This window comes from Triticum dicoccoides, chromosome 4A (genome assembly GCF_002162155.2).
Source record: "Triticum dicoccoides isolate Atlit2015 ecotype Zavitan chromosome 4A, WEW_v2.0, whole genome shotgun sequence".
NCBI lineage: Eukaryota > Viridiplantae > Streptophyta > Magnoliopsida > Poales > Poaceae > Triticum > Triticum dicoccoides.
The window spans coordinates 596,433,684-596,452,293 of NC_041386.1; the positions used below are offsets into that span (position 1 = coordinate 596,433,684).

Consider the following 18,610-nt stretch of genomic DNA (forward strand, 5'->3'; position numbering starts at 1 on the left):
CGGTTCGTGCCAACCCAACAGACACTTTCGGAGATACCTGTAGTGTACCTTTATAGCCACCCAGTTACGTTGTGACGTTTGGCACACCCAAAGTATTCCTATGGTATCCGGGAGTTGCACAATCTCATGGTCTAAGGAAATGATACTTGACATTAGAAAAGCTTTAGCATACGAACTACACGATCTCTGTGCTAGGCTTAGGATTGGGTCTTGTCCATCACATCATTCTCCTAATGATGTGATCCCGTTATCAACGACATCCAATGTCCATGGTCAGGAAACCGTAACCATCTATTGATCAACGAGCTAGTCAATTAGAGGCTTACTAGGGACATGGTGTTGTCTATGTATCCACACATGTATCTGAGTTTCCTATCAATACAATTCTAGCATGGATAATAAACGATTATCATGAACAAGGAAATATAATAATAACTAATTTATTATTGCCTCTAGGGCATATTTCCAACAAGATGTATGTAGTCGATGAACTGAAAGACTTATGCAGGGAAGGTGAGAGGTAGGCTATATATAGGGTCGTCTGGCTCACAAAGTGATTGTGGTAGTTTCGATCCAACGACTCACATGAGCTAGGAAGAAACACACCTTTGATCCAACGACTCGCAAGAACTAGAAAGAAACACACGATCCGTGTGATTCTTCCTGATTGGTGGGATGCACATTAGTACCCACTCCGGACTCCGAAACCCTGATACTCGGAAAGAGTTTGTCCAATTTGTACACGAAGTGCGTCCAGTTTTTGCCGTGACCCTCTCTACTCTTTCGCGTATGCTATGCGGGTGATATGATGATACCATGCCAAGTTTCAACATTTTCAGGATTCATTTTGTAGTGATTTTCAAATTCACGGTCATTTAGCTCTCTAAACAATTAGGTAAATGACCGAAAAACAACAAATGATGTCAGAACATGTTGGAAATTGATGACGTCGCTTTAAATGCTGCATACTGAACACAAAAGAAGTCCGGAGTTTAAATAAGTTATTAAAAATAAAAAAGAGGTGCAATGCTGGTTAATTTGCTTCAAGCCATTCGGAATAGTATAGATTGCACTAAGCCACTGCACATAGCTCAGTGCAATCTATGCTATTCCGCAAGGCTTGAAGCTAATCAACATGTAGGTGAGCATTGCAACTCTTCATCATTGTATGTGCACTTACGGCTTATAAACCGCTCATACTGCCTCTCTCTTGGCGAGGTGGGACTAAAAACAGCTTGCCATAACCTCATTAGTACCGGTTCGTGGTACGAACCGGCACTAAATGGTGATGGTGGGGCCATAGCCTGACCGCAGGCTGACACAGCCTCTTTAGTACCGGTTTGTGGCATGAACCGGTACTAAAGGTTCGCCACAAACCGGTACTATTGATCGCCGCCACGAACCGGCACTAATGTACACATTAGTGCCGGCACTAATGTGCTTCACGTTTGACCATTTTTCTACTAGTGTTTGCAAATCCATCTTTCTCGACATCCACACGTACCACTCCACCCAACCAATTCCCAAGCGCCTCACCGAACTCCTTCGAACGCTTATTCAAAGGTAGATCAGCAACCCTAGCCCAAACCTCCACCGTATCAAACACCATCTCAGATGGTCTAGTAACACCATCATAATCCTTGAGCACCACAATATTAAAGTCAAACTACCAGGGTCCGTTATTTAACACGTGTTTCCAGTCACCTTCGCTTCCAAACTTCACCATGAACATGTTCCTTCCAATTATCTTGAACTTTGCTTCTTTGTGGAGGCCCCATGCCCTTGGCATCGCCATCTCGAGAGCACGCTGATTCATGAGCCTTGGGGTAAACGCTTTCCCTATGGCCGACCACTTCGCCGGCCTAGCTTGTTCTCGTTCAGGCTCCTTGAAGACAAACCCTGCAGCCTCCTTCTCCGTCAGCACAAGTCCCCCCAAGCGCGCAGTTAGTCCCGCCGCCTCCTCGGAGACTTTGCCATCTACGGGCGACTGCGATGGGTTTCTGCTTTGTGCGCCCAGTGGCGTCTTCTGCACTGAGCCCATGGCCGCCGTACGCACGCCTGATCGCGGCGTTGTCGCCCCCGTGGGGGCTGCCGTCGTGCCCGTTGCCGCTCATGGCGTAGTCGTCGCCTTGGGAGCGCTCGCTGCGTTCTGCGGCGCCGCCGCCCCGTTCCTCATCCTGTCCGCCATGGCACGTCCACAGCAGAGTCAGATCCACGCCGATCCGCGCGTTCAGGGACGCCGTCGCCCCTTCACGCACCACCGGTAGCCTCACCACCACCGCGGAAAACCCTAACCCTAACTCTCGACGGCGATCCCCTCGCAATCGCCTCGATCGCCTCTCCGTGTTTTCCTCACGAGGTGGACCCACGTTCTCAACACCCCAAGCTTTGCTTGCAGTAGCTAAAACATGTTGCAAGAATTACAACTGGGTCAGGCGGTGTACCCATCCACAAAACTCAAATAATAAACATCTAAAAAGAGCTCTCCCGTCTTGCGAGATCTACCTCGCTCCTAGTCTGGAACTCTGCGGGAAACGTGACGTTTTTGCAAAAAAACCCTCGAAGAAACTCCGACCGAACCCGCAGTCCATCATCCCCTTCGACAGCTCCGCTCGTGCAGCTCCACCGCTCCCCCGCGACACCGGCGACGCCGCGCCGCCGCGACCCCCAGTTCCACCGCGCAGCTCCGCCGCGACCCGCAGCTCCACCGCTCCCTCCATCCCTGCCCGTCGATTTGTTCCCTAAAATACTCACATTTCCCTATCCCTGCCCGCGACGAGGCCGAATGTGTACCACTCCAGCATCCCCGGCGCGGCGTCCAGCCAGAGGAAGAGGCAGTCGTGGGCGGCGCGGAAGACGCCGTCGGCCTCCACCAGCGCCTCGATGTAGATGTTGGATCCGCCGGCAAAATTTCAAATTGGGAAGAGCAAAATCTCACCTTTCCTTTTCCGGCGGATATGAAGGCGGCTCTCTCCTCTTCATAGGGTACGTGCAGAGCACACACCCCTACAGGCTCTCTCCTATGAAATCTTGTCTAGCTAAATTTAATGGTCTCGCTGCTCCCTGCTCAATTTTGGTGCCTGTGGTGTCTGGAGTCTGAATTGGAAATCAGAACCAGTTCCATAATTTTCAGTTTGTAAAATTTCACTGAACTTTACTGTATGAGACAGCCTCTATAATTTTCAGCTCCATAATTTTCAGTTTGTAGAGCTGGAGGTCAGATTCAGCTCCATAATTTAATTGAATTTTATTGAGAGAAGTCATATACTCCCTCTCTCAGTTCTTCTGTTGCATGGCCATTCCTTAAAGAAACATGACACAGCAAAATTCATAGGAACATCCTCAAGCCCTTGTTCTTATTCTTATTCTGTAATCTAAATTACTCGTCGAGACCATCGAGCAAGAGAGCAAGAGAGTTAGTCTGTATTGCTGTTTTCATTTGTTGAATAGAGCTTAAACTCTGCACTTTCATGGACTAAAGTTCATTTTGGTTGATGCTCTCTGCGTTGCTGTATTCAGTAGGGCCACCGGCAAGCTGCTGCTATTTCTCTTGATCTACTGCTGTTATTTCAACTGATATGTTGTCCCTCTTGTCTCCAGAATTGCTTGCTGTTGCTATTGATGTGTTGCTGCTGCTTCTTCAATTCGTGGCGCTGCTGCTTCAATTGCCAACTCTTCTTGCCGTACTGCTGCTGCTTCAAATCAACAGAGGAGGCGATGACAACATTTAGTCCTGCTTTTCTGCCAGGAACAAGTGAGCCATTTATTTTTGACTAATACAGTATCCATTTTATTTCTTCAGAAGCTAGCTCATTCTCAAAAATAAAGGAACATAGGCAAAGCAATAGACAGTAGCTAGCATATGATTTGGTTACAGTAAGGATCTTCTGAACATTTGGTTAACTCTGTCTATATCTCTGAACATATGAGCACTGTTCATTTTTAGTACCCCTGAACATATAAGCAACAGTATCTAGCATGGAGTATGTCCAGATAGCATGCCTTGCTTTAGTTGAAGAAAACCAATATGCCTTGCCTTTTAAACCAATAAACAATGAAAACGTTGAAATAAAGCAAGCAGTAGAGATATCATTAAAGTTCAAAAATTAAGTGAGTAGGCAAGTGGTGACAGGGAAGGAGAAAATTTAGTTTCAGTTTTGGGATGGTACAGTACTCCATCAAAAAGACATACACATGATAGAGATTGTGTTCCTAAATCAACATCAAGTTTAGGAACAAGTGTGTTCCTAAATAATCTTTAGTTTAGGAACAATCTTCAGTTTAGTATTGTCAAGTCTGAAATTTTGACAGTAATGCTGTGACATGTTCAGACTAGGATAATCTTTAGTTTAGGAACAACTTTGATGATTCTCTGGATTGATCATAGTGTATTTGGATTGATGATCAAAGTTCAAAGAATTAGCCTAAATGCACATTGATGCTCATTCATCTTCTTTCTCAAAGTTCAAAGAATTATCAACATTTAGCCTGAATGCACATTGATGATTCCAGAAAATAAGTTTATAACCACTCTAGATTTACAAGTGTTTACTGAAGAATATTCTGTTTATGAAGTAGACCAACAATATTCATCTTTTTTCTGTTTATGAAGAAGAAGAAGAAGAAGAAGAAGAAGAATAAACCTAGCTAATTCAAATAATTCCAATTTTAGGGACATGTTTTTAATTCAATTGGACAAGCATGGAATACTTTGAATTTTGACCCTGACAATGAATTTCGATTGTAATCCAATTAAACTCTCTGTATCAATTAAACTCTTTGTATAACCTGTTAATTTTGATTGCAATCAAGCTTTCGCAGGAACAAATGAACAATTTACTCTAATGTGATCAAGATTTCGCAGGAACAGAGGCGGAGTACCAGAGGCGTCGCGCGTCGGGGTCGGGGGCGGGTAAAAAAAGAAGGCTCATTCTAGTTTCTACAACAGGTTGTGCTAGTGAATTCAAACTATGCTTTGTTTGATTCAGATTATGCTAGTGAATTCAGTTACTTCACCTCACCTTCACTTCACCAAATTTCTGACACAGGACACTGAATGGAGTATGATTGACAGACACAAAACACTGTAAATTTCAGATAACATCAGCAGTAGATCAGCATTGCAATTGAGAACAATTGACGCTGATGGAGTACTTCTTTGACAAACTAAAATTGATACTGCAATTGGCACTGTACCTGCAGCCAACAGCAGCAGCAGAGGCAATCAGCAGTCGAGGTGCTTGAGGGCAGAGGCAATCAGCAGTCGAGGGCAGAAGCATCGGCTGTGGCATCAGCAGGTTTGCATGGTCCTCTCTCCGCCGGGGAAGATCCGCCTTGCCCTGCCTGCCGAATTCTTCAAGAGGGGAGCGGCGGCTGGGGTTGCCGCAGGGGTGAGGAACCGGCGAGCAGGGCCACGAGGAGGAGGCGCCCGTCGAGGTGGTCGCCTTGGAGGAGCAGCCTCAGCTGGGCGGCGGGGCAGCTCGCCTCCGTGCGGACGGCCCACGTTTGCAGCGGCGGGGCAGCTCGCCTCCGTGCAGACGGCCCACGTTCGTAGCGGCTGAGCAACCGCAGGTGGGCTACGGCGCAGGTGGGCGTCGGCGGAGGTGGTCGCCCGCTCTTTCTACGGCGGCTGCCGGCGGTGGCTACGACGGCCGCTTGGTCAAAGGAGGAAGAAGCAGAGGTGAGGGGGGGATTAGCACTAGATTTAAAATCAGAAGGTTTTTTTTGTAAAATTTGAAATGAACTAAGCTCTGGACAACTTTTCCCGGACGGAGGGAGTATAAACAAATGAAAATAAATAAATTCAGGAACTCCTGTGGCTGTAGGAATGGATGTCCTCACCCGCCTCCACCGGCCGCTCGGCGAAGAGTGGCAGGAAGACGACATCCCCAAGCCCTCTGCTCTCTGTCCCCTCTCCAAGTCAAACACACCCCTCCGAGAACCCTCGACCGCTGCAGCCGTTTAAATGGTCCGCGTCGATCTGACATGTTCTGCTTTTTTTGCCTGATTCAGCGGGTCTACGGCTTCTTGGTTGCTGGACTCGCCCCCATGATGCTGGCGCGTTGCTGTAACTTCCGCCCATGATCTGTCGCCCGTGCAGTATTTTGCTGTAGTTGACTGCAGGTGAAGAATGGGCCATGTTGGCCGTGCTGACCCTATTTTCAGCAGTTGGATCCTATATACCTAACCGAGGGATCAAGAACCATCGTTGTGAGTTATGCTTTGTGTTACTTCAGCAATGGCTGATGCCATTCCTTCCAAGTATCAAATATGTGTTATTCAGACATTTAGGCTTACCAAATCTAAGTCTAAAGAAACGAGTCGCGGGCGTAAATGCCTATTTCTTCAGCATTAAGAACTTTAGGTTAGTCAACACAGTGATTTCTATGTTGGGTTTGCTCTTCACGCTAGGCTTGAACGTCACATTTAACCTATCTGTGCTAGTGAACTGATGCGTTGTCTTCTCTTAGTCGGAGTTGATGTTTCAAATGCCATGCTTATGCGATATTTGTTCTGAACATTATTAATCTTCTACATTCGCATTAGCCATAGTCAAACTTTCAAGTGTGAATCATATGATCCTGTCAAATGCCAGTTTGATATATATGTTCTGCTCTTGCATTGGCTCCACTAGCTTTGTTTCTTGAATATTTGCATTTTGCATTATGCTGATTTGAACCTTTGCTGGGCAGCACAGCCTTCATAATGGGGCCAAATAAACAACTGAGGATGATGCTTGATCCAGTTCTTGTTTATATTAAACAGCTATTTATGTTGGATGTGTTGCTTTTGCTCTTTTGGTTAGTAACATCTCAACCCTTTGTTAATTTTATGCCCTTATTTCTGCAAGTAAATAGCCTAGTTTTGGCGCCTGATGGTCATTGTCGGCATGCTTCGGCGCCTGAAACCGGATATCTGGTTCCACCCATGTCCCTTCTTGTCGATGAATGAAGAACGGTTTATTAGTGCAGCTCACAGCTCCCCTCTGCAATCCTTCATTCCATTTGATTCCGTGTAAATTTGTTGCTTCACTCGATAGATAGGGCAGCATTCTTGGGACATAAAGTGGGACTGTAATAAGCAATAGGTCTACTATTTTGCATGATCACAACACCTACACCATCACCAGATGGATCAGTTTCCAGTGTGAAAGGAAGTGTAAAGTCTGGTAATGCTAGGACTGGAGCTGTAATAAGGGCTTGTTTGAGAGCTTTTAAAAGCAATCTCCTGTGGTTGTGTCCAAACAAAACTGTCCTTCTTTAGGGCATCATGGAGAGGCCTTGCAATCAGACCAAAATCCTTGACAAATCTCCTATAGTAGCCACACAGGCCTAGGAAACCCCTAAGTTGGGTCACAGTTGTTGGAGTGGGCCATTCAGCAACAGCGGGGACCTTATTTGGGTCTGTAGATACTCCCTCCCCAGAAATTATGTGACCCAAATATTCCACCTGTGAAACAGCAAATTGGCACTTAGAAAGTTTAACACACAGCTGCTCTTTCTGCAAGACAGACAATACTTCTTCCAAGTGTTGCAAGTGTTCTTCTAGAGTTTCACTAAACACTAGAATGTCAACAAAGAAAACCAGAGTGTGCTTCCTTAGAAAAGGTGAAAAAACACCGTTCATTAGAGCTTGAAATGTCCCTGGTGCATTGGCCAATCCAAAAGGCATAACTAAGTACTCAAAATGCCCAAAGTGAGTGATAAAAGCTGTTTTGTGAATGTCTTTTTCACCCATTCGGATTTGATGATAACCATATCTCAAATTCAATTTTGTACTCTTTTTTTTTGCTCCAGACAGCTCATCAATCAGATCCTCAATCACAGGTATAGGATATTTGTTTTTGATAGTCACAACAATGAGTTTCCTAAAATCCTGGCGTAACCTCCAACTTTTGTCCTTTTTGCTGACCAGAATAGATGGTGCAGCATATGGGCTTTGGCTCTCTCTTATCATACCAGCCTTGTGCAAGCACTGGACTTGATGTTCCATCTCATTCCTGTGATGATGTGGTAATCTGTAAGGCCTAGAGTAAGGTGGCGTAGCTCCTGGCTTGAGAGGGATTTCATGGTCAAAAGTTCTAGGAGGTGGTAGTCCCTTAGGTTCAGAGAAAACTTCAGGGAACTTTTGCAATAGCTCAGCAACTGGTACAGGAATTTCATTCTTGGTCAGACCAGTATAGGAACTAGAAGTATTTAAGAGATAAATAGCAAATTCAGGTGCTCCTTTATTGAGCATTTTCTCCATTTCTGTTTCAGATATTTCTGTGGCCTCTGTAATTGATTCAGAAACTGGTATGCTGACAGGATATTGACCATCTTTCATAATAGTAACAGTTCTATTAATGTGATCAAGTGTTGTAGGGCTGTGTTTTGCTAACCAGTCACGTCCCAGAAGTATATCATGCCCAGGCAAATCCAGAATTCTGAAAGTATGCTGGAACTTTTCTTTTTGCCACTGGGAATGGGGTGTCAGGAATATAAGCTCCAGACCATAGCTTGCCTCCCCCAGCTACTGCTACAGGCCTTGATTTGTCCTTGATGATAGTACAGGATGTTTTTAGAGCAAAGGACAAATTCATGAATGTAGAATTACTACCATAATCTACTAGTGCCATGGCCTGTTTGCCCTCAGTTGAGACTAAAACTGACATGGCATTAACACTGTCAACCTCCATTGCTTTGAGAGAAATTTGCATACATTTATCAGAGGAATTCTGGCCGTTTTCCTGCTCTTCTTCAGATCCAGATTCTTGTTCTTCAGTCACTTCAGTAGGTTCTTCTCCTGTTAACAAGTTAATAGCAGGAGCTTGCTTACATTTGTGCCCATGAAACCATGCGTCACCACATCTCCAACACTTAGCAGGTTCTCTAGTTTTCTGAGTGATATTTGTGATTTTTGGCTGTGGCAATTTTGTGTCAAACCCTACTGTTTTGAAGGCATTATAAGGATGTTTCTGATATCCTCCTCCTCCTCCTACTTGGAATGTGGATTTTTTTGGGAGGCAATGATTGATTGCTCCATTATCAGTAAGCTTCAGTTAGAGTTGGAGGTCTGAGTGGTCTCAACTGGAAATTTGATGTGTGCTTTCATACCATTGACATAGCATTTGATGAACCATTGTTCAGAAAGAGAGAGATGGATTTTTCCTCTTGCATTTCAGCCGTCAGAGATTCAAACTGCTCCGTGTGTTCAGCAATGGACAGATTTCCCTGTTTGAAAGAATTGAAGCTGACAGTTAAATCATAGGAACTTGTTGGTGAAAACATCTTGAGAAGTTGTTCACAAAACTGTGGCCATGTAAGATGTTTCTCAAGCAGGCCCCCACAAAACTGTGGACATCCGTACTTGCATTCCAAATTTTGTTGATGTATTAACCCTGCCCGTTTCATTCCCCTCTCGCAGAAGAGAAGCAAAATAGAGATACACCTCCTCCCGCACGCAGCAGCAGACGGCGCCCGCGGCCACCCCGACTGCACCTCTACCCCTCTCTCTCTCTCTCTCTCTCTCTCTCTCTCTCTGGTGTATGCGATCGGCTTTGAAATTCCCTCGCCTGCGTGCTGGCGGAGCTCGCCGCGCGGAATGCTAGAGAGGTGCGATCTGGAGATCAATGCACAGGGCAGCGATCGATGGCGCGCAACGTCTAGGCGATCGGCGGCATGCGACGCCCAGACAAATCGATTGCTCTGCTGCTGCTTGGGATTGCAGCAGAGAGTTCAGGAAACCACCACTAGTGCTATCATCCAGCCAGCATCAGAGTTAATACCATTGTTGGTGCAGGTATGATCCTGACATCTGGACGGAGGTGGCCAAGCACCTACAAGCCCCTGAGCTGCTGAGCCTCTCCGCCACCTGCCTCTGGTTCCACCGCCTCCTCTCCGACGACTCCATCTTCCTCCGCGACCTCTCGCTCTGCACCGACGATCCCAACATGATCAGGCTCCTCCACGTTGCCCGCCCGTTCCACCGCTCCTGGCGCCTCCTCTACGACAGTGCCTTGGGTAAGCACCAGGTCTTCAGTGTCTCCTCCCATTGATACCAGCCGCACGCACTGACATGCGTGCTCTCTTTCCTCTGTTGTTTCTTTCAGACCCCACAATCTCATACTGCTTCCGTCAGCCCGAGAAGCACATTGGTGAGCACAGCGCAGGCGACATCCCAGCTCCTCAAATCCTTCCTTCCTTCCTTCATTCCTGTTTACTGTCATGTGTTTACCTGAAGCTTGGTGTGGTGCAGAATCGTTTCGCCTTGGTGGATTCTTGATGGACGCGTCCAAGCTGGTTGATGCCGATGCTGGATGACAATAGTCCAGAGACCTCCATCGGAGCCTGCTTGCTCACCAACGTCCGCCCCGGCATCTGGATTGCTGGTACGTGCGTGCACACACCATGTCCCTTCTTCTTGGCCATTCCTTGCTCACTTGCTGGTCCTGTTAAAATGTCTGGTATTCTTCAATCACTGTTCTTTGGTCCTCTTGAATGTTGCAGACATGCACATGGTGCAATGCCCCGACGATGACGACCACGGATGCCAAGGTGATGATGCTAGGCTGGAGGTTGTTCTTGGTCCTGGCCATTGTGGTGCTTGCTTCTAAGTTTGGTTTGGACTGGAACAACCTGTGGTACATACAGGGACCGTGCAGGTTCTGGATGCGCGGCACTGCGAGCTGTACCTGGAGAACAAGTTCAGGGATGGGACCTGGGAGTACGAGGACCTTGGCAGTCACTTGAGCAACGGGCAGCTAGATACCGCCGCCGCTGCCATCTTCAACCGCCACTACTTCAATACCCCACGCCTCAAAAGTTTGTTCCTCAACCATCCATCCATTCAAGCACTCAATTACCCCTAACTGATTGCCTGGATGGATATGAGGATGGCACTCATGTTGACTGGCTGCGGCGTTGTGTGTGCAGATATTCTCGATGCCCAGTCCTGGATCCGGGGTCGCTCCAACCTGCTGCCCAGGGCGTACCTCACCCCAGTTGGCGTCGCCCTCAGCACCAACCTGATGCCCAATCGAGGTATGTCTAGTTCTGGCAAGATAATGACCTGAAGCAAAAGCATTTATCTGGCTGGAGTCTAGTTCTGACATGAATCTTTTGCTGTGTATCTCTATCATGACAGAGTTGCTGTCGAGGTTCGAGGCAATGCGAGATACTACGAGGGACGGGCAGATCGTGTCTGTCAGGATCACGCAACACCTCCTGTGATTCGTGGGTGCTCGATTCAGTTCTGTCGAGGTTCAGTAGTATGTTTGTTGTACTTCATCCAAGAGCTGCACAATCTTTTGGGGCATCTGCTGGGTTTGCTCTCTTGCTTTCTGGCTTGCTGCGTGTGCGTCTGTATCCGCGCTAGAGTTCTTCACACAAGTTATCTGATGGCTTAACCAACTGCAGAGGACTGGGTAACACAGCACTACTAGCCCATTACTAGATCATGGTTGTTGACACAACTCGAACAAAATCTATATAAAAATTAAATACTCTTCTGCTTATGTATTTTGCCCGCCCATTTGTGTTTTTTAGTGCGAATGTATGCACTCCCTCTGTTTCTAAATATAAGCCATTTTGGATATTTCAATATGAAATACGTGCGGATGTATATTTTAGAGTGTTTTTTGTTTTTGTTTTTTTGTCCATGGGGATACAACTTAGACTGTAGATTTCACTCATTTTGCTCCGCATGTAGTTTACAGTGAAATCTCTAAAAGGCCTTATTACATTTAGGAACGAAGAGAGTAGCATGAAAAAGCGGCCCAAAGACGTGATTCCTTGTGTGATCGATTCTGTTCTGCATAAAACTAGTATCTCTCGACGACACAACATTCATCTACCTGTTTACATCCATCTACCAAACAAGAGGAAAAACATGCCTTGCAAACACAGCTGTCACTTTTGCATGCATACAAACATTCAGGGCATCTTTGATTCGCAGGATTTGTAAAATATGAGAATAGAGAAAAACACAGAAATGGAGTTGCATGACATCTTCAATACGTAGGATTCTTCACATGAGGTTGAGGTGGATGGAAATTTCCCTTCAAAAACCAGCACTCCCTCCTTCCATCTATATAGGGCCTAATGCGTTTGTCAAGACTGCCTTTGACTATTGATAAAATTAATACTACATGACATGCATAATGTGAAAATTATATCATTGAAAGCTCCTTTCACATACGAATATATGCAGTGCTATTTTTGCCACTATTAAAGAATGTATGCAAATAACAGAAATAACAGAATGGCACATGGCTGAATAACAGTGGCAGATACAATGACAGACAGACAAGCAAGCAAGAGCTAACAACACTGGTAGTTCAAATATGCATCCATCCATGATGAAGTTCTATTGTCAGTTTGGTTTTAAGTACAAAAACCGCTACTACATCTCAAAAGCTGAGAAAAAGTTTGTCAAAAACAGCAGTAACTCGACGACGACGCTGGCCTCACCCGTTTCGCTCGCCTGGCTAAGGGACAATAATAATACACTCTTTTCACTAGCATACATGGCCTCCTATGAACAACAGAAAGATCAAACTTATGTCATCTGACCCCACCCTCCCAAAATGTTGACTCGCTGGGATCAAAATGCCGACTAATTGGCTCGGTATGTTTATTCTTTCTGTAAGAACACCTTTTCTACATGACAATTGGTGGAGATCAAGGGACCAAAATGTTGCCGAAGCTGTCATCACCCCACCTGCAGTATATTATCAATCGTCGCTGTGCACCGACCTCACGGAATGTTTGCCTCCATGCCATCGTTTGAGGCTCTGCTGGGCACCAGACTTCTTTGACAATCCACCTCAATGTCATCATCTGAGCTGCTGCTGCTGTTTCTGCTGCTATATGACATGACAACCCATACTAATCCACCTGCATGCCATCGTTTGAGATTCCTGGCATACATCTTGCATGGACTATGGGTGCGAGCTCTTTACTTTGGGAGCTGCCACCTTCTGCCTTTGAGCGATCATAATACACAGCATCCTTGTACATCCACTCGCTCCTATCGATGGAATACATGTCATCAAACTGCTCCCCACAAAGACAGCAGATAATCTGGCTCTCATCTGCAGGGACCATAAACTCACAAGCTTCCTCTGCGGTTCCCAGGTCTGAATCAGATGCAGAGTCCAGGAAGATGCTCTGCGGTTCAGGTAATCTGTCAATCCAGCGGCTCTTGCTAGGGTACCATCTTTCAGGTGCGATGCCAGTATTTCTAGCCTCCTCTGGTCCATTGCAGGCAGTGTGTGCACTGAGCTCATCTTCAAGTCTGAATCTTAAACCACATCTTCTGCATTGATGGCTTTGGTCATCAAAGAGTCTGTTGACCACCTCTGTACGGTGCTCGCGAAGCACCACTGGCTTGAACTCGAGGCCGATTAGGTCAGCCATCTCGACTACAGGAGGTTTGGGCAACAAAGCTTTTATAGGGGCAGGTGTCTCCTTAGCAACTGAAGGCTGGACGATTGGTGGAGGTGGAGCTGAAGCACTGACATCTGATGTGCTCAGACTTGATTTACTGGGCTTTCTTGCAACAGCAGACGAATCGGTGGACGGTGAAGAAATTAGGCCCTTTGCAACCAGAGAACTGAGAAGACTTGACAGTGGTGCAGCAGCTTTCTCAGCACTCTGTGTTGGTGGCGGACCTGGCGGCAAAGGTGGGCGGAGAGAGTTTGGTGCATGAGGCTTCGAAGGGGCATTTTCGCTGGCGGAGGAAGATGGAAGAGATGCCAACCCATGTGAATGTGGGACAGCGTGATCACTAGTGTTTGGTATGAATCCACCCTTAAAAAGACCGGCCAACAAATTACTAGCACTTATCTGATCTGACTTTGCATGTGCGGAACCACTGGGCAAGGACACCTCTTCAGACTGCTCTTCCATTCCGGTAGACAGAGGCAGATGGACAGACGGTCTAAATAGCGATGAGGAATTTTCTTGTGAAAAGGGTTGATGAAATGGCTTCGGATGTGGCTTTGACTGCACAGCAGGGTGCTTTTGAGTCTGCTGAGAAGCCTGTGACAGAGCTGCTTGCAGACTAGGCCGACCCTGAGAATTCGCAGAATTTTGAGGCAAGGTATGAGCTCTTTGGTTATGCTCTTCCTGGGGATTTTGACCCAATGGCAGAAATGGCCTGGAAGCATAAATGTCATGCTCCGAGGAACTTGGGGAGCTCTCACGTGCCTGGAGAGGTGGCGAGGAAGGTGGCCAATATTTTTGTTTTGCACTTTCAAGGCTTGATCGTCCAGCATAGGGCGCTGATAATCCAACAGGTACAGATGAAGTGATGCTTGGTGATTGATTAGAAAACCTTGAAATCCTGGGATCCCGCCCAATGTCTGGACGAGGTTTTTCCTGGGATAACCATACAGAGGAGCCACGAGATTCCGGGAACTGTTGTCCTTCAGGCCACATTTCCCTATCAATTCTTGGGTCCCCCTCACGCTTACTATGAAGATACTCTGCATGATCCTGAACAACAAAGATGATCAGAACATAGAAATACAGTTTAAAGGCATGTGTGAAGAAAATTCAACATGGTACATGGGAAATCACAAGGTTTAAAACAAACATTATAGGTTGCAAAGTTGAAGGCATCCCAGCAGTTAAATGTGTCAATATTTACAAGTAAATAACTTCCCATGGCAAAAATAGCACTGCATATATTCTTTAATAGTTTTGCTCCACATACCATGTACCGTGCAAGTCTTCTGTCTTGGCTTGTTGGATGTCCAAATCTTGGGATGGTATCTTGTTTGTGGAAGTCAGGGTCCAACGGGTCTGCAGGCTCTGCCCAATTAGCCCTATGGAAGCTTCTAATATTGACATCATCAGCCAAGGGTTCTCCTTTTCTTGCAGAACTGGCACCTCCATAATCTGCTCCTTGAGAACGTATGTCGTCCCAGATGTACTCTTCTTCCTCAGAGTTCTTCCAGCTTTTATCAGATGATGACAATCTACCAATCCTATCAGAATTACTGACAGGAGTTGGGAGAAGTGCACTGTCCAAACGTACAGAGCCGGAAGAGCGAACATCCTTAGATGCATACAAATGGTTGCGTCTGTCAAATATTTCTTCAGGGGAACCAACACCTCCAGTGTAATATGAACCCACAATTCCATCTTGGCCTTTGGGCTTTGAGCGAACTTGACCAGCTCCCGCAATTCCAGGGCCCCTCACATCTCTGTCTGGCTTTTCATGAATGGGGTTACTAAAAGTATCCTTCTGAGCACGCTGTAAGTTTGGCAGATCATACGAAAATATATCAGGAAAAATACATAAAGAAAAACAAAGGAGGCCAAGTAAATTACATGTAGAAATATCAAAGATCAAGAAGTAACTTACAGGCCTAGAGTTCAGAGTATCCAGTCGTCTCCCTGTGCCTTTATCAATTCCAATCCTATTACCCCTTTCGATAACATCATCAGCATCAGAAATTATAGGTGTCTTGGCACCGGCTCCCAGAATCCCCTGTCCAAATTGAAGGGAAGCAGTATCAGAGAAAGATTGCACGGTGTTCAACAGAAGGGGAAAAAGCAGCTACAACACCATGCTCGGATGATTTTTTACAAGAAATGTATAACTGTTTGAATTTGGCTCACTGGTCAGCAGGCAGCAAATATCAAAAGAATTTGATGAAAAAAGATGTTGCTTGCCTTATTTGGTTGTTGGAGCTGCTGTCTTGCTTCCAAATATTTTGGGTTTACATGTATGCTGTGGGATGGGCGCTGGGATGGAGAATCGGCCTTCGATGGTGCAGCACCTGATGACCCATTAGTAGATGATTGAAAACCAAGTTCCTTCTCAATCATTTGCAGTGAAGCCGGAGAAAACACTCCTTTCCATGTTCCGAAAAGGTGTCTCATGCTAGTATGAACAGGAGGATCAACCTGTCTATAGGCCTTGCAGAACACCTATAGTAGAACAATCAAAAGAGAAAGGGATAACGTCATTAGGATGTCAAAGTCAGACTCATCCCATAAAAAGGAAACTGGGGTTTATTAGGCTGTCATGAAGAGGGTTATGTCGAGTAAAAAATGTAGGGTCAAGACTAACCTCAGGTAATCTTGAAGAAAAATGTTTAACATAATCTTTTCCAATATTCTTGACTATACTGTCAAGCAGATAAAGAGATGGCAACTTCTGATCACTTGGAACCTACAATCACAGGCAAACATCAAATAAGATAGGCATGCCCCTCCACCATAATAAAACAATTACATTAACAACTATCGCAGATTGACAACAGTTCAGATAAAACAGAAGCAAGGAAATGGTATCATAAGGAAACAACTCAAAAACTTTCAGAGGCCCCTCCATGATAATAAAACAATTCCATTGACAACAGAACAAACAGAAAACAATCTGCTACACTAATTCTTTCGGCAAGAGTAATCAACAGCAAATATTGCTAGACAAAGGAGAACCAATAGCTGCATGTTTTACATGCCCCACTCTGGACACAACAACACAATGTTTTTTTTCTACTGGTACTGATATCAGGAGGAGTTACCCCTGCCTCTGTAGAAGTCTAACGACGTTTCTCTTATAAGCATATATAAGAGGTGACAACAAAATGAGTTCTAGCCAAAGATGATAGATACAACAGTAGCTTCCTAATGTTACAGAGAAGAAGCAAACAATAAATGGAAGTGATTTAAGTGCCAGAGCCTATCCAGAAGGAGCAACAGAGAAGACCCAGTGTCTGCGACATCAGAGGTCCAGGGTTCCCCATCCACTCATCATTCAATTCATAAAGGTTAATCTTTGTGCAAACATAACAGAGCCCAGCTATAAAAGAGGTATAGTGTTTCCTCATCCATTCATCGTTCCATTCATAAAGTTCAGTCTTCGTGCAAACATATCAGAGAGTTCAGATATAGATAAGCGGTTCAGGCATATGAATCATTTTTCCGTGCAGGAAAAGGTTATGAACTTTTCTGCTGAACGGATAGTGGAACATCGGGAAAGAAACAGTTCCCAACGCTGTTTGTTTTTGCAACAACAATCTTTCAATGATTTAGTGTGACTCAACAGCAGGAATGAGACAGTCCCAAACCCTGTCTGTTTTCGCAACGGTAATCTTTCAACGATTTAGCGTGACTGAACATAGCTGCAGCACTCGTATCACCCAAAAGAAAAACAAATGATAGCATCGTACACAAGCAGCGAACGCGCATACACAGGCACCGAGAGACACGAAGATACGGGAAGAGGGGGGAGGGGCAAGCTTTATTCATCAGCATCGACAGAATCAGAACGAGGCACCGTACACTCTGCGTAAGGAGACTGGGCAAAGCAAATTCACTCTATTTTTCCAATGCCATTGGCACTGCAAATTTACTCTCGCAATGATTTTTTTACACACAACACCGCCCTTGACAGCACGGAAAAAATACAGCAAACCAAACTAACTAGCTACCATTCATTCATGTGGTGACCCTCATCAAACAAGAGCCAAGACACCCATCCTCTTCCTATCTAGCACACCGGATAAATGCTGAGCTTTGAGCTTTACATCCCTAAACCTAGCTACCATTCATTCATCGAACCACAACCAAGGATATGCCAAGCTTTTGAGCTTTCTTTACATGGAGAAGGGAGGGGGGAGGGGCCGGGGAAGAAGAAGGTGGGTCACCTCGAGGATGTTGGCGCAGACGAGGGCGGCGATGGAGCGGGCGGCGTGGAGGTTCTCGCCGGCGATGATGGTGAGGTTGGTGATGATGGGCTTGGAGTTGAAGGTGAGCTCCCCGAGCGCCGTCCGGTACTGCGCCACCAGCTCGTCCACCTGCGCCTGCTGCTCCGCCGCGGCCGCCGCAGCGCCGCTCCCATTGGACGCGCCGCCGCCGTACGCGGCGGAGGAGGATCTGGGGTCCCGCGGCGGCGCGAGCAGCCGCTGCTTCTTGGCCGCGCCCGGGGGGTCCGGCGCCGCGGATCTGCGCGCCGCGGCCGCGGAGGCCTCCATCGAGGCCCGCATGGCGCCGCCGGTACGGGACGAGACGACGCGGGGCGGCGAGCTAGGGTTTGGGGCGCATGGGCCGGGCGAGCTAGGGTTTGGGGCGTCGGAATGGGCGGGCGGCCCCCTCCTCTCCGGCTGCTGCCGCCGCCGGCGCCTCCTTGGGGTGGAGGTGGGGGTGGGGGAGTGGGGATTGGAGAAAAACTTCGTCTTGGATTTCGGGTCCGATTTGGGGGAGAGGAGGGGGGGAGGGGGCGGCTGCGCGAGGAAGATGATGCGGCTCTGCCGCCCGTTTTTATAACTTGTGTCAGTCAGTCCTGGCCTCGCCACCCTCCTCTCCCCCCTCACCTTCTCCACCGTCTCCTCATTTGGGTTGAGCTCTTCATCCATGATTTCAATGACAAATTTAGTAATCTTTTGTGATGGAAAAGGAACCGTCGTCGTCCTCGTCGGAGGGGAGGGGGTCAGGGGGAGTAATGCGCGGAGGATCTCGCGGAGTTACTCGCCAGCTCGGGCGCGTGAATGTGGGCATTTAAGATGTGTGGAGCTCGGGCAGCTGTCTTGTCGTCGCGCGGTGCAGCGAGTGGCGGTTTTGCGTTTTTTATCATGCGTGAAGGGGGCGCGGATAGGTCCGGCTGGCTGACATAC

At 46.7% G+C, this 18,610-nt stretch overlaps 2 pseudogenes; one reads left to right on the forward strand and one right to left on the reverse strand.

Annotated features, from left to right (window-relative positions):
* Positions 1-2,556: 2,556 nt before the first annotated feature.
* On the forward strand, positions 2,557-11,494 carry LOC119287161 (annotated as a pseudogene).
* Positions 11,495-12,279: 785 nt separating this feature from the next.
* The window catches only part of LOC119287163, a 14,696-nt pseudogene continuing 8,365 nt past the window's right edge, over positions 12,280-18,610 (reverse strand).